This window comes from Pholcus phalangioides, unplaced genomic scaffold, assembly GCF_987345545.1.
Source record: "Pholcus phalangioides strain wild (caught in Gottingen) unplaced genomic scaffold, Ppha-v1.0 ptg000003l_1, whole genome shotgun sequence".
NCBI classification, from domain to species: domain Eukaryota; kingdom Metazoa; phylum Arthropoda; class Arachnida; order Araneae; family Pholcidae; genus Pholcus; species Pholcus phalangioides.
In genome coordinates, this window is record NW_028301596.1 from 6,489,796 (window position 1) to 6,517,227 (window position 27,432).

The window sequence follows — 27,432 nt, forward strand, 5'->3', positions numbered from 1 at the left end:
AAACATTATAATAACAATATTATAATAAGTCCCGTCCCCACTATGGAGAGGAATGCGCACGCGGACGGCCGGCCAATGGATAGACCAAGCAGCAAAAAAGAAATCAAACAAATTACCGTTGACCCTTCGTAAATTGAGTTCTTGTGACATTCCCATATCCTCGTCCTCCCCACTTCGCAGGCCAGGGGTCATCGATGCTAAAAGGCTATAAGGTCAAAGGAGAAACGATAAGAGAAGTATTTGCCGTGTTTTTATCCCCCTTATTTTTATTCTTAAGATTATTTTCTTATTCTGAGGGGAAGATTCCAAAAATGGTCATTTTGTATCATGGACGCGCTATTCAGGGTTAAAAGATTATTCTTTATAATTACTTCTTCCTGTGATGAGGGTAATGAAGCTATTAATGGTCATCGTGATCTAGAATCAGATGAGGTTTTGGCGAAATATTATTACTATGGCCGTTGGATTTAGAAAATTCAAGAATAATAATGAAGTGTAGTCAATCGGTCGAGAGCACTGAAGTGCTCTTTCTAGTACTCAAGGCAGCTCAATAGTCGGCTGTATAATTTTAATCCTATTTACTACGCGGATTTAAATTTATTTGTATTTTTAAGTGTTTCCATAAAAGTACTTTTCTTCCGAGAGACGCTTGCGATTCGAAAAAGTTGATCTCTGCAGTGTAATGACATACAGTCAAACTCGGTTTCAACAGTACCACAGCTGATTCCTGTGGAGAATGATTCTAATAAACGTTTAAACGCAACCTCTGATATAACGATATTTTTGCTTCCTTTGTTTCGCACGGAATTATGGGTGTGACTCCTTATACGGGACATTTCAGTATTTTTCCGTAATTTCTCGCCTCAATCTACTTATAAAAATATCTCGTTTTCCAATGAAGCTTTTTTTACTTTAACTCATAATTTTACCTGAAAATCAGAATGAACATAACTTTCAGAATTTATCAATTATATTGGAATTAATATAATATAAAATCCATTTTAATTCACTGCAGACTTGCAGCCAAACTACATATTTCCCTTCGAAAAGTTATTTAATAACTGGCAATTTCGGCGACGATTAATAAAATTTTTTATGTCGAGAATTGGCAATGTCAAGTATCAATGATCGGGTTCACGGCATTTTTATAGCTAAAACATAAGAATTAAATAAAAAGTATTTGATTGCATCCGATTGTATTTTTTATACTTACAAAAGCCCAATTCGGTTACAACGGCAAAATTTCGTGGAATCGTCTACATAAGCGTTTCTCAACCTTTCTGAACCTAAGAACCAGTAAAATGAATGATACAGCGCATATAAATTCCGGTGTGTCTCGCATTTAACGTTGTGGCATTTCTTTATTCTTGGGCGTTCCGACTTTATAAAAGTAAGTCCAGTTTTTTTTCAACGAAGCTTATTTTCATTTGTAAACTTAACTAACTGCGAGTTCCACTTGCCCTTCATTTCCCAGCAACGGTTTTTGTGACAATTGGCAATGTCCCGTATTTTGCCGGCCGTATTTAAGATCCCAATTTCCCGTATTTTCGCAGGGAGATATGCTCACATGGTGCCCATGATGAACACTTTCCTTTTAATGAAATAAATTTCAGTTCACTGAGACTTGCAGCAGCAGCAACACATTTACTTTCCTACCCTTCAACAATAAAAACAATTTTCAAATTTGTCATAAATTTGAAAATTAGTGGAAATTAGCCAAAATAATTTTTTCGACTACAATCAGTCATATCACGTATTTAAGATCATGATTTCCCGTGTATTTCTCTAAATGATATAAAATTACCTCAAGCATGAAGGTGTCTAACTTTTATTCGAACCCATAAGGATATTGTTAATTAATCAATTGCAACAGTTGAATAATTTTTCATTCGGTTAAAATTCAATCATCAATTCTGCTTGCGGACCACCTGTGCCATCGTCACGGACCACAGGTTGAGAAATGCTGTTCTATAACCAAGTTTAACTTCAGACTCACCCTTTCAAGGGGGAAAAAAATCCATTCTATTGAGTCATTTCTCTCCATCTTACTCAGTCTTACGACATCATGATGGATGTAATTATTCTTAACATCATTAATAAATTAAGCTGCTTAACGAAGTTATTACAGATGCGTATATAATGCGTCTTAATATAAATGGTAAATTGAAACAAAAAAAAAAAATCGCCAGAAATAACCTCGTTCCAATTCAGTCTCGTAATAAGCTATATTTAGGATAATGTTGTTGTACACCAAGTATTAATCTTAATTGGGCCCAATGTCCTCTCCAGTGTCTCAGAAGTTGACGACACTGGAAAGAAATTCTCTTAGATATAAAGAAGAACTGTTGATGCAGAACTTCCGCATGGCGGCGCTCTGGACCGCGACCAGTCCTAGTCATTCTCGGACTGTGGACGAGAGTGTGACTAATCCCCCAGAAATGGACAAAATCTACATATCTGGACTGTTTTTGTTTGTCGATTATGGAGGATTATGACGCCGAAGAATCTTATATAACACATATTTCCTCTTAGATTTTTGTTCAGCTGGAATGCTGATCCAACCTAAAATGAAAAATTCCAAATTCAAAAATTCAAATGACCTGATGGCAACTTGGAGCAACGAGTACGGAAATTTGCACATCGAGACGTAAACAAGGAAAAACAAAGTGCAATGCTGTTCATAATCCATAGCCGGATATGGACTTGATGACGTCCGTGTCAATCATCCACCAAACCACGCATAAATTGGTTTTGGAAAGGTCATGCGTTGGTCAAGGGGTTAATAAACAGCATTTTAATCGACGTTTATGAAGTTCAAAAGAGACCATTCTTAGGCTACAAACAACGATTTCTCATGTATCGCATTGGGTTTTAGGCAAAACTGCTTGCTTCAAGGGCATGGCGGGAAGCCAGATAAGATCTTAGAAGAAAAATAAATAAATAAGAGGAGGAAATGAAATTTTGTTTTTCCGGGAATCAAACGCAAACAACTTCGGAAAAGAATCCAGAAAAAAAAACAAAAGAAACCACAGATTCCAGGAAGAGCCACGTGCGACTGATTATTTTTATATAGGGCGATTCTGAAATGAATTTAAGGGGTTAGGACTAATATTTTTCGTCTAGGAATAAGTGAAAGTGACGCGTTTAGGCTCTAGTGGACTATTTAGGCACCATTAAATCAAAAATTATTTATTCTCATCGCCTATTTTTTTCACCGATAGAGCGCACCCATTCGGTCAAAAATCTCAAAAATTGCCATAAGATGCTATTAATTCCAGGAATAGTCATTTGCGACAGTGGTTCTTGGCAAATGATGAATTCCAAGAAAGTAGACATGCGAATTTTACGTATGCCACGCCAAAATTCGCTCTCCACGAGTCAAAAAATGAATAGTAAATTACAAAAATGAGATATTCTATATATAAGGAAATTTAATTAATACTGTCAGTAAGGAATTTGCTGCAATTCTTGTTATGTTTCCACGTAAAAACACTCAAATTTAAGGGTGGCCAACCCGTGCCACGCCATGGTATCCAATTCTTTCTAACTTTTAAACAATCCCGTTCTAATGAATGATGTTCCCGTAGACTTCCAAACCTATATTTAGTACGGTAGGTACTCTTAAAATAATAATCATGCGATGACTTTCTACTAAATGCGCGTTTTCTGTACGGTTTTTTTATCCTTGGGGCACAGTTGCTGGACATTCCACGTGTACGAGATTCAGGATCGTCAGCATGGGGGACATGCACTGTATACGCTAATACAATTACATCGTATATCCATGAATTCGGGGGAGGGGGGGGGGCAGGCCCTGTCACAAAGTCTTTCGGGAGGAGGGGGTGGCAAGCACAATTGAGTCCTCGCGGTTCCGGTATCTATGTCCAACATGGCATGGGTAAAAAAGATGAACTTTTTCTACCGATATACGTACATATACACGGTCTTGCGACAATCGAATTTGTGACTGAAAATAAAAAATAACTTAGAACTGAAAAAAGTGAAAAACTGAACATTTTTTTACGAAAATCGGAGGACACACGAACAATATTTTGCAGGAACGGAGAGAATGCTTGTGTCCCGTAGAAACGGGACGTATGGGTCTGATTAAAAAATTCGTAGAGTGGCACTTGCATCGAAAATAACAGGCCTATGTATCCAAGTGCTTTGTTACACAAACTATTGTTTCACCTGTACATAAACTGTACACAATAATTTTGAATGACGAATGTTAGTTACTGTACAATGCAATGGTCCGGTATAATGTTAGTTGCTGCCCAAGACCATGAAGTAGTAAATACAAAATTATTTTTTCTATCCTAACTCACAAAAATAATTTTCTGAACTGTTATAATGTTATATATATGTATGATTTGGCAACAGCGCAGAACGCGAGCTTCAATACGCGCGCTGTTCGGATTCTAGTCGGATTGCGGTCGGTCGTGTTTCTCCGTAGCTATTGTATTAATGTTTGAATAAAGCTTATTAATATGCTACTGTGTAATTCCGAATGCTCCTTCAGTCTGACCCTATAAATGTCTAGTGAGAGACGTTTCATGAACCTTCAACTGTTCTGGCAGAATCATTAATTGCAATCTACTACATTTGTATTATTTGGCAATATTTCGATATGACTCCTTCATTTAAAAAAAGTTTTCGCGAATTAATTGTTGACAAGATTTGGTAAAAAAGTAAGTAGGAATAGTAGGACAAAACCCAGAAAAAAAGAACAAAACGTAGAAAGTAGGACATTTTACCAAAAAGTATGACGAGTGGGAGCCCTGCCGAAGATAAATAAATAGCAGAAATAATTTGCGGACCGGCAAAAAATAAGTAGGAAAAATGATTTGCAGACAGGCTGAAGGCAAATACAAAAATAAATTTAGGAGAGAGAGAGAGTACTTCTTTTTTTTTTTTAAATCTCAAATTATGTAGATTATAGGCCTATTAGGTGAAATATTTTGCTGCCGATGGATGGAGAACACTGCTTATCTTACGCCTTTAAAATTATAGCATTTCAGAATCAGCCCGCATTTCTGATAAATTCCTTCAGAAAATTAAGATTTTCAACGAAACCACATTGACCCTCAACAGAAGTTATCACGAATCGGACCAATATTGTGTGCAAACTACGAGAAGAATCTCAGCTATTAACCTCCTCGCTCACCGATCGGTTAAGAAAGGATAATTAAAAATCATCAACAACTCGCTAATTGGTAGAGAGAAAGATATAGCGAGAGAGAAAGACACTACTTAGTTCATTTCCAGAGTTCTCGGAATACCTTCAAGGCACTTAAATGGAACACAAAGGCCATTTAGCACACACACACATGCTCCTACCTTCTTTATTCTTTTCTCTTCTTGAGGGAATCGAACCCTTTCCTTTTTCTATTTAAAACGCAAAAAAATATCTCCCCATAGGAGCCAAAAAAAATTTTTTTTTTGTTTTTAATTCCCCAAACTGTAGTTGGTTTCCTGACCGCGTTGATGGTTGTTTGGCGATGTACCAGACTCAAAAAGAAAGGCATTTTTAAAACTCCATGGGAAAAGTGATGATCGAAAAGCGCCGCGGTAACGACTGCTTCAACAAGAATTGCCGCCAAGAAAATGTTTTATTTTATTTATTTTTTTTTCCATGTCCGTCAAGTCAACGCGTTAAGAAACAACAACCGAGTCACGTGACACACGGTATTTTTTTTTTATTATTTTGGTTTTAAAGCTGTGATTGACAACTAAAAAATCTCTTTTGGAGAAGAGAAGAAAACATCACTGCACTTCATGAACTTATCTCTAATAAGGGTCTCACAGGCCCTGCCAAAAAAACAAAAAAAATCACTGAAAAAAAGTTCAATAACCTAAGAGTTCAATTTCAATATATATATATTTTAAATAATGAATAGAAGAAACTAAATTATTATATATACATGTGATGTTAAGACCGAAATGACAGCCTAAACACATGGCCACGGGTGGTCTTTGAAAGAAGCCCCATGTTAGTGTGGGCGTCCACTTTTATATTTTACTTTTTCCTACCTTATGACTGGTCGTGTTGGAAGTTTTTCTTTTTTTTTTCCTGTTAAAAATGGGCTTATCAGATGAAATTTCGAATGGATTATGGGAAATTGGATAAGGTCGGAGTTGTGTCGGAACAAGGGTCAGTTCCATTAGAAATTACTTTTTTTTCTCCTTCCATCACTATTTTTTTTTACATAATATCCCATCGAAACACGTATTTTTGAAAATTTCCTTATCTCATTTACCCCTGAAAAGTTTTAAAATTCGTGTATTAACCCCCTTTCAAATCCCTTGACATTTCAACACATGAAATGACATTAACGTGAAATACTAATTTAGAAAAATTTGTTTCTTGTTTCAAAATATACTTGTTCAAACTTGATAAGCACATTTTTCACATCAGTCATAAAGCTTGGCCTGTTGATAGGTCATCATTTGCGAAATCCCTATGGTTGATCGGTTATTGCTGTTAGAGTTCGCAGAGAGTTACGGGTAATTATATACGTTGATTATTGCTTCATGAAATACCGATTTATTCACTATTAAAGCTGTTAACAATAGATATTTATCCATTATTACACTTGTATACGATTTATCAAAAAGTATAGCTATAAACAACTTAATTATAGAGAAATACACCTAAAAAGTATAGCTATAAGCAGCATACCAACAGAGAAGAAAAGCTACAGATGTACAAACTACAAATAGCCTATTTACCGACAATTATAAGCTGTAAGCAGTCGATTTAATGACAATTATAAGCTGTAACCAGCCGATTTAATGACAATTATAAGCTGTAAGCAGCCGATTTAATGACAATTATAAGCTGTAAGCAGCCGATTTAATGACAATTATAAGCTGTAAGCAGCCGATTTATTGACATTGAATAGTGACTGGCACCACAAGGTTCGATAAAATTTGTCGACAAGTACTATATAAAAGCTACATAAGCAGCCGATTCACATGCAATTAAACGCTATAAGCAACTCATTTATCAGAAATTTTAGCTTCGTAATCCCCGATTTAATTGTCAGTATAACAGCAGATTTATCGACAAGTATAAGCCGCTCAATTTATCGAAAACTACTATATCTTAAAAAAAAAACAACTTAGCATTGACAGATTTATTTGTGTATCTCTAACACGGGATCTGTCGGGAAGTAGGCCTATAAAACAAAAAAAACCCCATTCTGGCAGGTTCAGTGGTAAGTACCACTATTATAAAAATTCAGCTAATTAATTAACCATATTTATCACTATCAACAAGATATTTTACATACAATATAATCAAATTCAAAAATATCCCCAATCTTTATTTCTCGAATCAACAAGAACCAATCAGCTTAAAATAATTTAATTACAAAAAAACCCCCACTCGATTTTTCATAAAACTACCACAAACACTGTATAAATTTACATCGCTTACTTAAAAAAATCCTCCATATTTACATTTGATTATCTATATCATGTATTTTTAAAAATACCTCATACTCCTAAATTTAAAGAAAAAATAATAATTACCAAGAAACTAATCACAAACGCTTAAAAGACAATCCTAATAACTAGGGGGGAAAAAAATTGAAATTGGCACATCACAAATTATAATTATGATAAAAATAATCATACACACGTTTTCTTATTAACTTCTCAAAAGTCTTTTGAAAATTGCCTTCAGAGATAAAAACCGAAAACTTTCCCCAGTTTGAAAACTCATTAATAATGATAATAATAAATTCATAATAAACAATCTGCATCATTAAACAACAAAGATGAGACGACAAAAAAAAAACACGACAAACCATTTTAGACCACATTTCACAGAACTGAAATCGAAAAAAAAAAGAAAATTGAAAATTTTTGAATAACTAATTCTTCTAATGCATACGGAAAAAAAACACCCAAATGAATAAATAAAAATAACCAAAAATTTACCACAATACTCTGAATACTTAATTCAAAAGGTAAATCTGTAAATTCATTTATTCTTTTTTTTTTTTTTGGAATTTTACCTCTTTTCTTCGGTATTTGTGATTAGTAAATAAATTTCTTAAGAGAAGGAATCAGGGATTCCTTATGGCTAAAACGCTTATTATATGTATGAAATTTTCACTTTTTTTTCCTTCTCATCCTTGTCCAATAAGAAAAAAACTAAATAATAATATTCATTTTGAAGTAGTAGTGAGGAAAATTTTCTCCGAGAGAGTCGTCGCATTAGTTATTCCACTGCTAATTATCGCCACGAACCGAATGTAATTAAAATCTTAATTTATAATTAAACGACGAACACAATTGTTTTTTAAACTTTTACATATAGTGAAAAAGTAAAAAGGGACCTTTTACGAGGGAAAAATGAAGTATTTATGAATAATTCCGGCCAAGATGATGACGTCGGATATTTGAAATTATACTTAACGAGTTTTAAAAAAAAAAAATGTATTTAAAGCTGTAGATTATTATTTATAAGAAAAAAGTTTTTTTAAATGAAAAAAAATTTAAAATGTATAAATTTTAAATTCTTTAATTACATTTAGACCGACGGAAATTTCGTTTTTTTTTGTTTAAATTAGTTTTAGGACGTATATCGATGTAACAGGTTCTGGAATTACTGAAAGTATTTTTTGTTTTTATTGGATTTCAGTTTGGAAAAAAAACTGACTAACGACAATTGTCAAAAAAAAATATATTTTCAGGAATTAATTGTTGGAAAATCCATGATAATTTGAATTTTTTTTCATCCTATGGTCTCGTGCCTCTTTAACATGGCAAAAAACTTTCATGTAGGAAATATTATTTATATTCAATGATTTACTTTAAATTTTTATCACATATTTGATTGTGTATAATGCTATCCTACGTTAGTGCGACATATTACGTATCTCCAATACTTAATTTTTTTACAAATTAAAGGGAAAAACAGCTTTCACGAGCATGATAAAGTTCCATGACATTTGAATAAAAATTGATTCAAGGTAAAGGAAACTTCAGTTCATAAAATAACGAAAAATATTTTAGATCCATTCATAAATACTTGGGTTATAAAAAAAAATTGAAATTTTTAAAGTTTAATTTTGAATAACAGTGAGACGATAAAATCTCAACCTTTTTCATTATGTTATGAACTGAAGCTTCTTTAATTTTTAATCGTTTTTTATTCTACATTGATTTCATGCAATTTCATCACTCCTACAACCCGTTTTCAATTATTTTTTTCTCGAAAATTTGCAATAAATTAAATATAGGAGTTGTGTACAATTTTCTACAGGCATGGGATAGCATATACTAGTGATGGGCAAACCACGGCCCGCAAGGAGTTCCGTCTGGCCCGGCTGTGGTGTTCCAGTAGTAACATATCAATACACACACAACACAATAAATACCTAGGCTGATCATAGTTCCTTCATAAAAAGGAATATCAGGATCCATATGGGGCATCACAAATTACCGCCAAAAAAATTGTCAAACACAAATTTAGTTGCTAATTACAACCAAAAAATTTCAAAGTGAAGTTGCCAATTGCGGACAAAAAATTTCAAAAGGCAAATAAAGTTGTTAATTACAGTCAAAACTTGTCTAAGGCAAGTAAAGTTGCTAAAATTGCTGACAAATCACTAATTACGGAAAAGCGGGCTTCCGAAAGACTCCATGGGTGAAAATTTATACTTCACCAAATAAAATGGAACTATATGTTAGACAAATATATGAGAGATGAATATGTTTATAAGTTACTATATAATGAATTAGGATATAAATTATATTATAGTAATTATGAAAAGTTACGAAAAAAATCCTAATTCTTGATTTCAAAAGCTCAAGTAAGCCTCATTGAAAATGACAGGAAAGAAACGGGAAATTTTATCAAAAAGTTGGGACACGTCCAAAATCACTGAAATTGTATGGTAAAACACACAGGTCATATAAAGTTTCCGGCCCGCAAGCCGCAGAAATACCGCATACCTGGCCCGAAAAGTTTGCGCACTACTGGCATATACAATCAAGGTATACGTGGTAAAAATTTGAAAAATCAATGGATAAATAATATTTCTACATAAGAAAGTTTTTACCATGTTAAAAGGTAGGAGACCCTCCTTAAGTCGAAATTCGATTATAAACGAATTTTTCTAGAAAATTTGAAATTTTTTCGGAAACAATTTTTGTACAAGAGCTTACTCGTGTAGTTTACAGTGACATTTTAATAGAAGAGGCGCCCAAGTTGTTATTGGGGTAAAAATAAAATTGAAGACATTTATTTTAAAATTATTTATTTTTTTTAAATTATCAATTTTGATTAGTTCGTAAATCACTGTCTTCACCAATTCTGAAAAAGTTTCTGAATGATTTTTGATCTGAATCAGTCACTTCAAATGATTTATGTATCAATCTTTTCAATTTATCACTTTGAATGATTTTTCAATTATTTATATCAATATAATTATGAAAACTTATTTTCTTCTCAATATATCTTAAAATCATTTGTTTTAATCATTATGCAATCATCTATTCATTAATAGTGAAATAATTTCTAACACAAATTTCCAAATTAAGCCTCTAATTGATTCATGTTTTTTATTTCTCACTAATTCTGAAATTAATTGCTCCAATCCAAAAATTAATTTCTTTCAGTAATTTTGAAAATTTTCATCAATTCATCTGAAATTATTTCTTTCATTAATTCTGAACTACTATCAATTTATTCTAGAATCATTTTTCACCAATTCTAAAATTATTTCTTTAATTGATATATTCTAGAATTATTTCTTCGATTAATTCCGAAATTTTTTCTTTGATCACAATTCCGAAATTATTATTTTTTTCATTAATTCGGAAATAATCATGTATTTCATTAATTCTAGAATTAATCGCCTTTTCAATGTCTTCAACCATTTGCTAAACATGGTCGGTGGGGCCACGACAAACAGCTCCGAGGGCCCAAATGGGGCCCCGCGGGCCATACGTTGAAGACCCCTGATCTAGATAATAAACTAATATGTAAATGAGAGCGAGCGTGTTCTTGCCGAAAGAGAAGGTGGAACTATTAAGTATAGAAAGGGTTGTGCTAGGCTAGCTAACATACACACAGATAGATAATGGCCCGCCAAAGCTTAAAAAGGAATCGATATCGTGCTCTTCGACCGTGTAGCGTGAATGGGTGTGTCGAGAATATAACGCGTACATACCACATAACAGACAAAAACCCCCTTTTTCCGTACAGTCGTATACACCTGTGTTCGGGAGTGATTATTAGCTCTCGGTAGTCCCGGGTAAAAAGAAGCGGCAAAAAGGCGTTGGGTATATGACGTCACAATTTACTTCTTTTTTTTTTTTTTTGCACCTACGCCCATTTGGCACATTGTGCATATTGGGAACGTGTATGGTTGTTTCGTGCAGAAGAAAAGGGGGGGAGTATGGATGGGAAGAGAATTTGTATAACACAAGCGTGTGCTTTTGTCTCTTAACCCTTTCATTAAATAGGAATGATAAAATTGCGGAAGGGATTCCATTTCGGCAGCTGGTTTCGTCGTAGGACTTTTCATCATGGGGGAAAATGGCTGCCGAGACTAAATTTTGTATTCTTCAAAAACTTATCACAATTTGTTGATAATTATTTACCGAAAACTTCGAGAGATTTGTGTCTAAAGCTAGGGTGCTGAACCTTCGTGCAGGCCACTTCATTGATTTGAAAACGTGTCGCGGGCTGCTTAAGTGATATTGAACTGTGCCGCAGGTCACTTAAATGATCTGTAAATGCACCGCGGGTCACTTAAATGATCTGTAAATGCACCGCGGGTCACTTACATGATCTGTAAATGCACCGCGGGTCACTCAAGTAATCTGTAAATGAGCCGCGGGTCACTCAAGTAATCTGTAAACGTGTCATGGGCTGTTTGAGTGATCTGGGACTGTGCCACCGGCAACTTGAGTGATGTGGAACTGAACGCCAAGGCTGCTTAAATGCTCTGTTGATATGCCGCGGATCGCGTGGATGACCTGCGAATGCGATTCAGGCCACTTGAATGTCTTGGGAATGTGATGCTGGACATTTAAGTTATGTGAATCTGCACCAAGGATCACTTAAGAAAACAGTAAATATGCCACGAGTCCCTTGAGTGGCCCGCGGCACAGTTCCAGATCACTCAAGGGACTCGTAAATATGCTGTATATACCACATACCTGTGAATATGCCGCTGGTCCTTTAAGTTATCTGAAAATGAATCACTCAGCTCATTTTTACAAAATTAGGTTTGAGGTCGCGGGCCACATAAGATGAAATCGATAGCCCCATTTCACCCTCGGGCAATGGGTTGAACATGTATGATCCAAAGCATAGATTCCAAAAACTTTTTTTCCACGCCCTCTTCTTCAGAAAAATTTCTTCCCCCATCACCCCGCACCTCAAGCGAATCCATTGGATCCTATGTAGATAAGCTTCTATTCCCCCCCCCCCGGACCATTCCCATCGCCCACTTTGGGAAACACTGGTCTAAAGTAGCGAGAATATTGATAGGATAATGGTAATATTTTGTGGAAGTTACAAATTATTATCAATGACCTTTTTCTTTGCTATTCCCCACTGAAGTAATTGATTATCATTCCATTTCTCTCTGGGAATGGAATTTCAAGTTTGTGAGATGTCTACGTACAGTAAAGTAAAAACCAGTGGCATAAACATAGCGTATCACAAAAGAGCATTCAATCAAAACTCCACACGGTGATTGCCGTCTACGCCCGTTCCGAAAAAGGATTAACGGCTATCGAAAGACACATGCCATGAAAAATAGCCGAAATGATGGAAAATTTTCAGTCAAGTGCGATTTTAAACCCGAAAATTACAACATCCGTTTGTGTCATTTCTTCATTTTTACGAACAACAAGAAGTTTTGAAAACTTGTAATGGATTTCTCAAAACAACAACAACACCTCTTACTTCCAATATTCGAAAATTAGTACTGTATTTTCAACGTCACCCCCCTCCCACCGCAACTCCAACATGCATAGTGCATATTACACTACACATGGTCCCCTCTCTCTCTCATTCCCACACACACATACAACAAATAACTATGGGTGTGGAAGCAAGTTTTGGCATTCTAATATACGTGTCTCTAAAACACCTTCCCCCCCTTCTTATTCCCACCACCACCGCAACACGGTATACCCAGTTTGACAAAGATTTCCGAAATTCCAAAGATTTCGTCGCAGCAGCAGCAGCAGTACACTTTTCCTCTCGAACACAGAGAGAAACGTTTGACGACACACAGACACACCAGTAATTAAAAGCACGCTAAGATCAGGGGCATTAATCAAGTGTTTTCTTAAAGGAAAATCTTACTACAAACGCTAAAACATTAATTCCCGTCAACACATCCGCGCGACACACACACAACAGAACAGAACGGGCGGTGTGGCTGGCTAGTAGATGGCGCGCGTGTAGTGTTAGTAGTATGGGGGGGGGGGGAAAGAGGGACAGGACAGGAGAAAACTTTCTTAAAATTTTCAGTTAAAACGAAAACTTTTAAAATTTCTACCAAGACGGGGGGGGGGGGGGAGAATATGGAATGGTGGAGAAGAGTAAGGAGGAGGCTCTTTTCGTCTGGACGTTATCCCGGGCATCCTCTCACTCTCTCTTCTTACCATGTATCCATCCATCTACAGAACGAATGGAAAATTTAGGTGATTGATTGTGTTCAAGGGAGAAGAAACATCGAAGAGAACATCACTTCGTCTTAATTTTCTTACGGCTCCCTCTCTCTCTTTCTCAACCACCCCCTTACCCATCTCAACACACACCGGGAAACGAAATGTCGACGATGATTATAACAGCCTCTTCTTGTGTTTTAAGAGGTGATGGTTCGAACATCGAGAGGTGGATGACGACAACGACAAGTACAAGAGAGAGGTAGAAGAGGGTAGGTATGGCACCAGAGATGAAACAACAAAAGGCAGTTAAGATGGTGGCGAAGACAGACGGGGGGAAATACCGAAAACGAACGACTTAAAACCGTTTTCCCGTCGAAAATGATAAATGAAAAGACCGCTTTACCACGCTCGATCCCGTAAGATCACATGGATTTCTGTACTTTGGATCTATATCTACTGCTGCTGCTCTTCTCCATTGGCCTTTAAAACGCATCAATCCATGATGATGATGGTGGTGGTGGTAATGGTGGGAATGGAAATAGCAATAAGAAAAGAAACACTGATTTCGGATCAGTTTGAGAGATATTCAGTGTTTCGAGGGGCGGAGAGAGAGAGGGAGAGAAAGACCAACACACAGACATTCCAAGCAAAGAAATATGCGTAAAATTTTCAAAAAATAAAATTATAAAAAGTAGAAGAAAGAGAGGGGCATTTGTGCTAGCCTCTATTCCATCTCCTCTCTCTCCTTTCCCAATAGATGATCATTCTCCATTATTATTCATCTTCGGTGATAATCGATTTTTAGAAAAGGTCTCTCTCTCTCTCTCTGATGTTGGACTTAGATAATGAGGCAGTTCACTAATTGCATTAGTCGAGGCAGAAATGTCCAATTAATTACAGACGTTGTCGAGCACAATGTCGGATATTTTCGGCGTGTGTGTGTATATAGGAGGGAGGTAGGTAGGTAAAGCGGAATGTCCATTTATTTCGGTTTGAAGACAAGTCACGGTGAAGCTCTCACTCACATACATGTATAAACACACGAGAACATCAATTCTCCAACTCGTCCCAATCATTCTCTGTGGATAATTTTTTTTTTTTCTCGTCCCGAAGCCCCCCTTCAATCTATCTCTTCAACCCCTTCCCTCCTTCTAGAATTTTCTATTTACATCATGAAGCTCTAATTCAGTACACGCGGTACCCACCGCGTACGAAAACAAAATATTAAAAAATAAAGAATTATCATCATCATCATCCGAAGATACAGATTATCTGTCAACAAGATGGCATGGACTGAAAATAAGGGAAAAATCCATGAATTTGTGGAAGGAGGAGGAGGGGAAAACAAATTTTCGACTCTAACGGATTGAAGATTACACAAACATATGGGAGGGCTTATGATGTATGAACGTACGCGCACACACACACACTAGCAAAACGCACCAAAAACAACAGGAAACTACGTATTATACGAGTGTATGCTTCAATTATCAACTGGAAAACTTTTCGGGAGGAGGAATAATTATCGCTATTATTATTGTGATTTTACTTTTTTTTTCTTCTTCTTCTCTGGAGTCTTTCCGCCCGCCATCGTCATTTTCCTACAGAAAACTCTTATCACTATTATTGGCTTTTAGGGTCGTTTATGAACAAGGAATACATTGGGAGAAAGGAGGGACCCCCACACACACACACCAACCAACCCTCTCCTATGACTTTTCAGTTAATATAAATGATCTCAAAAAGGCGAATGCAAATCCCAGGCATTAATTAGAGATGGACCAGAAAAGCGAGCAAAAATTTTTAATGCTCAACAAAACTGAACATTGGAGAGAATAGAGAGCGCTATATATTTTTACCCCACCACCACAAACCCCCGTTTTTGGGATAAATAATATCTTTTTATCATCTTTCGGACTTTTCCAAGTCGGAAACATAAACACAATGCGCAATTTACCGAAAAGGAAAATAATACGAATAAATAAAGCCATCGCCATGGTCTTCTCCGCACACACTTTCTCTCTCACCAACCAGACAGTTCTTCTTCTCTATTTCTCATAATTTTCTCTCGTAACAGTTATATCTGATAAAAATAATTTACGGTTACGTTTTAAATGAAACGAATGATATCGTAAATCTTTTGAGCCGCTATTTTGGCAAAATACCATCGTTTCACGTTCAAAACAGGATATACGAGAAAGATGGCGGAGGCGTCGGGGGTGGGGGTTCCGGAAACTAAAGTTTATTTATTCCTGATGACGGGTTTATTTTTGATATAGCGCCTACGCCACTGTATATCCGGAGATATTATCATTGTCTTCGATGCGAATCAGGTCGAGCAAACTTTTCTTGACCGATGATCACTGATCAACGAGATAGCATCTCCAACGCTATATCTTGTACGTCATGACTTTGCAAGTCATCTTCAACCTGTTGCTTGGAAGCAAGAGAGTCATCGATGCTTATGTCATGAGATATCGATTATGAAAAAAATGTTTAGGCGTCAGTCGAAATTCCATAGGAGCCGAACATGGTTTTTGTTCAAGAAATATGGTAAATATAAGGGGGTTTTCCTTAGACTTCTCTAGAACTTAATAACCTCTTCCCATGTTAAGAGACATGCTTTAATGAAATCAGAAAGTTTAGTTTCATCCTTAGACTCCAACGTAGCCATCGTGAATAGAAAATTTTAGGCACCAATGTCGATTTCCTAGCCGCCATAGCATGGGATTCGTCAAGCAAACGCCAAATTTCGTAGCAACTACTAGCATTATCATGATAAGTCTTAGCATATTGGGCATTAACGTGGATAAAAATTGTTGTATGGGTGCTCTTCTGACGATGATGGGAGCTGACGGTGCTCGCGACTTCAAAAACGTAGAAGACATCGTGCTACGTTATGCTATTTGAAAAGCAAATTACGTAATAAAAATAATATAGTCTCTTCTGAAGGGTTCTTGACCGATGGTCAACAATTACGGTAATAATATCCGACGCAATATTTCATGAGTCTAATAAGCATCTTTAATTTGTTGCTTGAGAGCACCATGGTGCTCACAAAGTACCCGAAAATTTTCGAGGCTTATATCAGTTTTTTTTTCACGCTATAAGTATCGATCTAGTTCTCATGAACACTGCATTCAACAATCAGCCATACATATAATACATACCATATAAGTTTCTACACAGGTGATCTTCTGATAATGGGTATTGGCGGTGCTCGCTGTGTGAAAAAATGCTGAGGACCTCTTGTTCACAAAAATTTTATCTTATACATAAAATTATATAATAAGGAATATAATTTATTTCCGAACGGTTCTTTCTTCACTAATTATAGTGTTCGATATTATATCAAATTTTCAAGAGTGTATGACTCATCTTCAAAAAACTCTCGTGAGTAGCGAAGAGTACTCAATGATCATGCCTGATGATTTGATACTCACGAGGCATTTATGGGTCACTTGCCCAAATAAACGCTTCGTTCCCAAGTTAACATTATGAAGTTACAAGTTAACAATGCCGAACAAACAGTAGACAGAAAAGACCTCGACAACAATGGGCTTTCAAGCACTGCTCGAGCAAACAAAGGATTTTCAAACATTGTCCAAGCAACAATGGATTACCCTGGTGAAAAAAAAAAAAGCTTTGACAACAAGCAGTTTACTCACTATCGTATGAAAAAACCGAATCTTGGAGGAAAAAAAAAATCTCCGACACCTATAGAATTTCCATACAATGCTTACGTAACAGTGGATTTTTGAACAAAGCGTTGACAACAATCGGTTTCCATAAAATTGACCAGCAAACAAATGTTATAAAAGTTAGCACATGGGTATTATTCTTTCAACGACGGTGCTAATGACTTGGAGGAAAAAAAATCAATGCATCAATAACATCAGTAGCGTAGTGCGTGGAGTCCACAATAACACGATTTTCCCAATTCCCCCGTAAAAACGACAATAACCGTAAATTATTCACACAAAACGAACCACTAAATCCTCACGTTCAATATTTAATAAAGAGACTCATCCTTGATCCTTTTTAATCCTTTTAAAACATATCAATTATACAAACAACAAAGTTTCCACACACACACACACACGCGATAATACAGGAAAGATAATCATCATCTCACAAGTAAAAATGAAGATAAAACGAGAGAGAGAGAGAGAAAAAAAAAAAATGCCGGGATTTTCTAGATTGAAAAATACATATTTGTTTTTTTAAGTCCCCTCCACCTTAAGTCTGAAAAAAATAGCCGACGATGAAGCAAGTCCAACATGTGTATTGTAGTCGAATAAATGAAGAAAAAGCAGTGGCGTAATGTTACAACTCAGGAAAAGGTGTAAAAAGGTTTAAAGTTTCAAGAAATTTTTTTGGGTTAAAAAAAAAATATATATATACATAGAACATAAAAGAATCCCCTCGCATTTCTTTTAATAAAACCAAAAAATAATAATTTCTCTTAAAAATCTTAATTTGCCAAGACGCCATGAGAAAAGAAGCTCCTTATAAATCTGGCTTAAGAAGATCTTTATTCATGTTTTATTTTTTGCTCAGAAAAGGAATTTCTTCTTTTCCCGAAGAAAATGGATATTAAAATTATTCCGTCATTTAATAAAAAAAATTAAGAATATTATTTTAATTAACCTAAATGGACATCTTAGACTACGTTATTATATTTATTGCATATTTATTTGCGAGATTATTAATTGAAGATTCTTAATAATAATAATAATTTTTTTTCCTCTCTCTCTCTAAAGTGAGTGTGTTGTGTGTGGTGACCGAACTCTTCTCTTGTCAGTGATATTATTAACTTCATTAATCAAAGTACATAAATGTTAAGTTGTTGATTAAAGCGAATTAATAAGAGTAATTGACGACGGATAATGAATTAGCTATGTAATTAAGCAATTTTGTTAATTACGGAGGGTATGTGTGTATCTTTCGCTTTCATTTTTGTCTTCTCTTTTTGCTTTTATCATCGGTGTTTTAAGAAGTTTCTGGAATTTATTTATCGTACTGAAAAGTTATTCGAGGAATAATTTTAAAAATTAGAAATAATATTTTAATGATTGATGATATTTGCATTAAAAATTGATAATAAAAAAAATTTAATTTCCAAAATTCTTTTAACTTCGCTATATTCATTGAAATTTTTCTCGTGTTGTTAATTTATAATAAAAAAAACGCGAATTATCTCTAATAAAAGACTTATAAGTTATTAAAAATCATAAAGTTTAATGTTTGGATTCCAATATTAAAGAAAAGAAATTAATTGATATAAAACAAATATTTGATTTCAAAAATTACACATCTTGAAAATTTTGAAGGAAAAAAAATTCACGGTTTTCAAAAAATGATATACTTTATTGACATTCGGTTTTTGAAAAATTATATATATTATTTTCAATTTAGTTTATATTTAATGTAAAGATTAAATTTTCATCTATTAAGTTTGTATTTTATTTTTAAATTGCAAATAATTGATGAAATGAAATTTAGATTTTCAAGGAGAACTATACAAATTTAATTATCTAAACAATGACTTAAATAAATTAATTCGAATAAATTTTTGATTATGATAGAAAATAGATTTCTAATATTAAAAAACAGGAAGAAAGAAATCGAAGAGGTTATGATGTTCGAAGTAGCATTCTGCACCCGGAAATTGTTTGTAAACACTTTGATGTTCGAAAAACTAGTGTTTGCTCGGGCATCGTGTGAAAACCGATTGTTAAGAAAGCTTTGTTCGAAAAGCCACTGTTGCTCGGACATTGTATGGAAACCGATTGTTGTCCAATCTTTCTTCGAAAATTGTTATCAAAGCTTTGCTCGGGCATTAAATAAAAGTCGACTATTTGCTCAAGCATTGTTTAAACCTATTGTTGCAGAGGCTTTTTCGAAAATCTACTGTTTGCTCGGGCATTGTATAAAAACCGATTGTTGTCAAAGCACTGTCAACATCAGTGCTCCAGCCCCTGTTGCTTGAGCACTGAATAAAAATTGACTGTTAGCTCGAGCATTGTATGAAAACCTATTGTTGTCGAAGATTTGCTCGAAAATCCACTTTGCTCAGATATTGTATGGAACCGGTTGTTGTGGAAGCTTTACTCAAAAATCGTTGTCGAAGCTTTGTTCGAAAATTGTTGCCAAAGTTTTGCTCGGGCATTAAATAAAAATTGACTATTTGTTTAGGCATTGTATGAAAACCTATTGTTGCCAAGGCTTTTTCGAAAATCCACTGTTCACTGAGGCATTGTATGAAAACCCATTGCTGTCTGGATTCCCCCCCCCCCGAAAAATACTCCACGGTTGAAATATTCTATCTGCTTCCATAGCTTAGATGGTAGAGCACTCGTCCGGCAAGCGAGAGACCGGGGTTCGAGTCCCCGTGGGGGCAGTGATGAATTTTCTTCCTTGTAATCTTCATCTCCACAAATAACTAGTATTTCGATGAACCTTGTATTGACAAGTGGAGAGGACGTTTCTGTATGCATTGTTACTACAGTTTACTCACCATCGTATGAAAACCGATAGCTATCAAAGCTTTTTTTTTGAAAATCCAGTGTTTCTAGGGCATTGCTTGAAAATACATGTATACAAGAGCTAATTCTCGGCAAAAAAAAAAGTCCCCATTTCAATTTTATTAACCATTTTTAGCAAGTCATATGCAAAAAATCAGTTCCATATTAATTATAAAAAAAAAGCCGTACCCAAGTAATGCAATTCAATCATAAACGCATCATTGTAAGAGTCGTTACGCAACAGTATTTCAAACAGGGGCGGACGTAAGACAGCGATAAATACCTTTTCGCACCCATTAGGGAAAGTGAAATGTAAAAAGCAAGAGGTGAAAAAAAAAAAAGTGCTACTAGAGGGATGGAACGCTACCAAAATTCGAGTCTAATTTCCCCAGAATTTATTACAATGGAAAAACGGAGGGAAGCTCGAACCCAGTTTAAATAGCAGGAAAAAAAAAAAATTAAATTGAGGAAACCTAAACGCACTGACTGAGTTTGCCTGCCTGCTTACCGCTGACAGCCACAAGGCGGCTGAACAGGCGCCAATTTAAGAAAGACAGCAAAAAAACACCACAAGAGGATGGGAGAGGCCAGTACTTACAATACATTGTCAGGGGAGAGGGGTCTCCAAGAAAATAAAAAGACAGTGAACTAAACTCTAAAAACAGATTCCCGTCGCATTAAAAACACAAGACTAGAATCAAACCGGGAAAAAGGCCAGAACAGTAGCTTCAGGAAAGAAGATAAGGAAAAATTATTTTTCTTAAACCATCTCCAAAGAAGAGAACAAGAGGAGAGAGAGAGAGAGAGAACATCCTCCATATTCTTTTCCACATACACACACATCCTCCACACTTCCCTATCAACCTTAAAATAAATTCGTCCCGCGCACCACACATAGCGAAGTAACCAGAAACCAAAATGAAAAATCTTTTATCGGACCCCAAAAGAAAAGGTTTTTTTTTATTCCTCTTCTTATTTTCGGGACATCAAGACACACAGTCAGTCCTCCCAAAGTCCTCCAGAAATCTTTTTCTTTTAGTGCAAATCTTATTTTGCCTTGAATCTCTTAGAACACACACACACACAGGCTGGCACATGATAAACGCTGAAATAAAAGGAAAACAGCAACAAAGAAAAATGCGAGGGGTGGTTGGTGAATCTAAAATTAAGTACCTGACATACCAACGCCTTTCGTTGCGATACCTTGGATTCGTTCTTGTTTATGAAGATCCGTTTTGTAAATTGGAAACAAATACGAGGAAGATTGAAGACATTTTTCATTCGATTGGATGGAATTTCTCTCGGCACTGCCAGGCATCTCTCTCCCTTGGCTTTTGTTTTTCGCTCCACCTCAAGACAATTTTAAGCATCTTATGTAACATCCAGGTTCATCTTTCAGGTGCGTTTTGGATACACGAAAGAAAGATTCAACGCATTGTTCCGCTGGAATTAAATCAAATATCGGGCATCTTTTCAACCTGTTGCTGTCAGGTACCGTAAAGCGCGATGAAATACCCGATAGCGTTAGATACACGTATCGATTTCAGAATCGCGAGGTACTGAAAAAAGGAATTATTTCTCAACCTTTTTCCTCCACGTTGAGCCATTGAAATGCATATTTTTTTTAGGACAGTGGTTATCAACCTTTGGAAGCCCGCGGCCCTGTTGATTTTCTTTCAATGAATGGAAGACCCGGTCAGAAACAAGACTAATGAGTAAAAATGAAATAGTGACCCACTCAGGGGTTAGGTTTGACTGATTTCAGGACCCCAGTAGCCGGTGGTTGAGGAATACTGCTCTAAACTACGTACTGCTACGAAAAAAAACTTTAACCTGTCACTCAAGAACACCACAGCTCTATGACGACACTGTCATCAAACATTCTTGGATGGAAGTCTCACACTTTCGTTACGACCAGCAGATGCAGTGAAAGCTCGATATAACGATACTGTGCGAACCAAGAAATAAAATCGTTCTAGAGTGATTCTCGTACCACAATATAGGCATTTTCTAACAAGATTTAAAAAATAATTTTTGTAGAAGCATTTCTCGTTGTATCAAGAAACGTTGTAGCGAGGTTATGCTGCGTTTGAATTTGCGCTCACCGATGTCCGCCTAATCAGATTCAAGCCAAAAATGTTGCTCGGACACGGGGCAGCACAACAAACGAAAATTTTTTGTCACTCGGGGCAAGTGTCCATTTTAGCACCCATCCATCCCATAATTTTCAAGGAAAACATTGTAAACTCATCGCCCTTCCTGATCCAGCATCCGGGAAGAAACTCCCCCCCCCCCGCCCTATCCTAGTTACAGCCTTTCTCGGACATGACACTTTCAGGTGCACCTTGCAATGGTAGGCTACTATAATGATCGAACAAATCAGCACCCACTACAGCTTCCCACGTAACGGTCTACCATACCAGTCCACATCGTCAGCGGCATATTAAAATCCGGGACAAAGACATTTTCCACATCCACCTGACTTTCACGTGAAGCTCTCAAAAGATCGGGCCCCCGATTGCTCTCAAGTGATTATGACCCTGCAACAATGTGACTCGTCATCACTGGTAAGGGGACATTCAAGTAAGCAGATTTTCAGCCATTTTTGACCCCCCCCCCCCGTCAGCAAGATTTCGTCAGCAGCTTAGAATATTTCATATCTTCAAAAAGAGGTGGGTGATGACGTAAGCAACCTTCAAACCCCCCTCCTTCCTTGTCATCAAAAGTCAGCAAATCCAAAACCCCTCCCCCCTCGATGCTGACGTAATACTTGAATGACCCCTAACTATCTATTCACCATCAGGGCCGCAACTTCAAGGGGCAAATGCAAGACAAAAATTGACTTCGTCACTAGGGGTAAGTATAAATTTTGATGCCCCTTCCTCGCAATTTTCGAATAAACGCACAGTAAACTTGGCACCCTTTCCAGTTCAGGAACCTGTACATCAGAGCCCCCTCCCTAACAGCGGCCTTTTTCAACATTGTCCGCGAAAACAGGTGTGATCATATCATATATCAGAATTCAAAATTTTGAGTTCACGTTCTATTTTCTATACATATTTACCGAAGAAGTCTATCGACTTATATAACAAACACATTATCGACACGATAATCAGATAAACAGAAGAGTTTGCAAATTAAAAATGGTAATCACTCGCGAACAATGCAGTTTTGTCAAAGGTGATCATAAAGCAACGTTCTTGTATAAACACGACAACCGGTGGTGTAATCAGGACACAAGTGACCCTGGAGATTCTCGTGAAGAAAAGCTATTTTTCATGAAATGATAAACTTTAAGTAGTTACAGAAAAAAAGTACTCGAAAACACACACTGAACACCTAAGGAAACATAATTCTCAGCTCCTGTGAAAAATTACTCCAGCTGATGATGACTCGAAGTCTAGCAATAGTGTTCGGGGGGAAAAAAACCAAAAAGAGCAACAACAAAAAAAATCTCGCTCATCTCCCTTCAGAAATTTCGGTTTTATCTGCATACATTCTTCAATCCCGCCACTATTTCCCGAATAATTTGATGCACAAGGCCTTCCGCGGTATTGATGATGAACACAAGTCCTCAAATTATCTCTCAGTCACCTCCTTTTCAACGCTAATCCCAACCCCCACCACTACCGGCGCGATATTATCCGTAAGTACAAGGGGATGGGAAAAGTCCTATTTTTGAAATCTTTGAAAAATGCTCTCCTCAGCGAAAACAATCTTTTCTGTCGGAAAGGAGAAAATCAACACCATCTTTATATATACACAAGACATTCATTTTTTTTTCTCTCTCTCTCTCTCTCTTTCTCTCATCCCTCGCTCCCTTTACGCCGAGCTAACTCTTTTACCATCATTGATGGTTGGTTGGCGGTGTGTTCTTATTATGATACTCAAATCAGCCTTTTCACCACGGGACAAGCAACTTTGCAAGATGATCTTAACGCCCATTAAGGTAGAAAAGCTTATTATAAGAACAGGAGGGGGAAAATCTCGAAAACTTTAAGATATAATTGAGCCATAAGAAAAGTGGCGTAGCATTACACAATGCCTCTTGATGGGAAACAAGCCTTGATATTCTTCTTCCAATGAGAGCGAGAGAGAGAGAGAGAGAGATATAGCTTGGGGGTCCTAAACTTTATGATCCTAATCACTCAAGCCGCAGTTTAGTGTAATATGATAGTTGGGCCTTACTACAGTAGCCCTAAACCCCTCTCTCTTTCATCCATATTTTTCCCTACCTACCCCCACTAAAAATCCACGGGTTTTCTGGCAATACACGTTGGGTTATTAATGATCTTGTATACAGAATATTCTTTTCCACCCTTCTTTCCAATCCTTCGTCGACCATTTTTTTTTTTCTCCTCTTAGTCTTTTGGGAATCTTAATGAGCTATGTAAGAAAACAGAACGGGGGTATTACAGCGGTATGGAGAGAGAGAGGTGAATCTTAAAACTTAATGCAAAAGATGGCATACACGAGAAAATGAAAGCTGGAAAAAAAAATTGTGATGGTATCCCGCCGAGTACATGCCCGAGATTCCGTGAGATATATTATACGTGTTATTTAAAGGAGATTTTTGACTAGGAGAGAGAGAGAGAGAGAGAGAGAGAGAGGACGAGCAAAACCGGAACCGCGAATGGAATAAGACTTTTACATCAGAAATAAAAACCCCTATTTTTTCTTCTTCTACTACCAAATCCCAGTATTGTGTCAATTTAGCTTAAATGGTTCCAAGGCGAATTGCCAAGAAGTAAAAAAAAAAAATATATATATATAATCATCAAGCAAGTTCAAATTTCCTGTTTAGTACTATAACATGGTGGAATTTATTTTTTATTTCTTGTCCCCCGTATTCCTTTTAGAACGTATCGAATTATTCAACAGAAGTAAGTTCGTTGATAGGTAATGTGCGAAAATGTAACTTCAAGGTTTTTTTCTTTTCTTTTCTCCCTTTGGATGTAGATACCGACCTTTGAAGATGTAATTTAGAGGTAGAGGAATGCTAAAATCTGCTTCTGGATTGATGATAGTGGCGTGGGTGCCGAGCCAACGACGATGGGAGAGCAGTAAGTATACAGGTTACACACGGGAGAAGACATCAATTTAATCTCAGTGACATCTCTGATACTAACTTCAAGTATGGTCGCTTTTATGGTTCCAGAAAATTCTCACTACAGTATCTAGTTTCTCGGTTGATCTCAATTTCACTGTTTATAGCTCATTTAAAAGTTTAAAAAATAATAATTTTTTTTAAAGCGTATAATTAATTGACATGAGAAAATGCTTACTTAGACGTTGAAATTAAATTTAAAAAATCGCGTTGAATACCTAACATCATCCTTAGAAATGCGAAACCTCTCTGAAGGACCAAGCTCTATTCCTCAGAAAAGCAAGCCGTCACCCTTGATAGAGGTGAATTAATATCAGAGAGAAAAAAATTTTTACAGAAAGAATTGGCCCAATCGGAAGTAAGAGAATTAAGGTCTAACATAAGACTGTCTTTCTACAGGCTTGAAAAAAAGGCCTCGGCGGGCTAATGTTGAGTTGGCTTCATAATGGTTTTCTCCCGATTTTTCCGAGGCTTGATGACCCATTTTCATGTGAGAAGACACATCGTTATGGAAATCAAAAAACTTTGTCATTTTTAGACTCTGATTCAGCAAAAGCAAAAAGAAAATTTTATGCGTCAATACTGATGCTTATAATCGGACCCTCCTCATCATCGGGCACTATAAATCCCATGGAACCGAACCTATTAATAGACATGGCCCCATGGCCCGTTAGCGAACATTTCTAGCCAGTAATCAACAGCAGTGTTTCTCAACCTGGGGCCATATGTTCCCCTTGTGGTCCTAAGGTACTCTAAGGGTCACGGGGGAAAAATCAAGTGAAAAGAGTCGTGACAGGTGATAAAGGAAGCAGTAGAAAGGTGAAATGAACGTATGTGAAGGAAAGGGTCAAGTGCGAGGGCAACCGAACATACTTTTGCCAAGGGTTTCACAACTACGGTTGTGCACAGATACGGTTCCGCACCAAGAGGGATACTTACTGGGTCCCAGCCCAGGAGTCCGGAGATTCAACTCATTTATCAAAATTTCACACGAATTTACTCAAAAAACCGATTCAATAACTGGAGAGGGTCTGGTACCTGGATATGACGAGGGGGCCACAAGAGGAAAATATGGTCCAAAAGGGGCCACGAGTGGAAAAAGGTCAAGAAACGCTGAAACCCACTGTTCACCATTACGCATCTAGATGCGGGATCAAAATTCCATTTTACTCCTCCAAATTTCGCTGAGGGGTGAAAATACTCCTTCAACTACGTAGCTTTTTAATTGAGTTATATTTCTATATTTTTCACATTAACAAAATTATCCCTTAAAATTTTGATACGAGTGAGATTATTCTTGAAAATCATTTTTTCACGTAACACTGGTTCCACCGTGTCTCAATTTTCAGGGGTTCATGAGTACATCATTCGTCAAAAAAAAAATAGTATTTAAAAAACCTAATTACTCCAATTAATTCAAAAATAAAAGTTATAAAAATTCTAATGAACTGGAATCACACATTAAAATTCCAAAATCAATTCCATTACACAGTTCCAAATCCCACACAAAATCCGCAAAATGGTTAAATCTTTTTTTTTCATGTATAATTATTTTTATATACACAATTTTTAACAACAAAACTAATTCAAAAGGAACAAGGGAGAATGATAAGTTTAAAAAAAAAAAAAATTCCTGTTAACAATGGTTCCGCGATTGTCGTTACGACATTGTACGGAGACAATGGCGTAACGACCGCGCATTCAAAAGTCCTAACAAAGAGAAATTACTAAATAAAAAACAAAACATTATATATAATGTATAATCTACTCACTAGGAGGGAAAAAATAAAGAACAGGAGAAAATAATTAGCAGAGTTACAGCTGCAGCGATCAAATGAGATAAATTATCACAAAACAACAAATCCAAATAAATTGCTGTAAGTATCAAAAAAGAAAACGAAAATGAATTAAAACAAAGATCAATTAAAACGGAGAAATAATTGTCTAGTTTCGTTTTCTATTTTCTTTTATCTGTTATTATTTTTCTGGGAATAAAACAAAAACGTATATGAAAATATCATTAGCTAGAAATCTAATTTTATAAGATTAATAACGAAATATTTTTTTTTTGTCTATTTATATTTGATAAATTATTATTTTTTGGGAAGGTAGAAATTCCAATTAATGATTTTCTGTTTCGGTATTTCA

General features: G+C 36.1%; 1 protein-coding gene and 1 non-coding gene across 3 annotated transcripts in view; one reads left to right on the plus strand and one right to left on the minus strand.

Moving 5' to 3' along the window:
- The window catches only part of LOC149087972 (protein dead ringer homolog), a 260,666-nt gene that overhangs the window by 152,022 nt on the left and 81,212 nt on the right, over positions 1-27,432 (minus strand). The gene's annotated exons all lie outside the window — the stretch shown is intronic.
- On the plus strand, positions 19,982-20,053 carry TRNAA-GGC (transfer RNA alanine (anticodon GGC)). Its single transcript has one exon. It is a non-coding gene; the product is annotated as a tRNA-Ala (tRNA).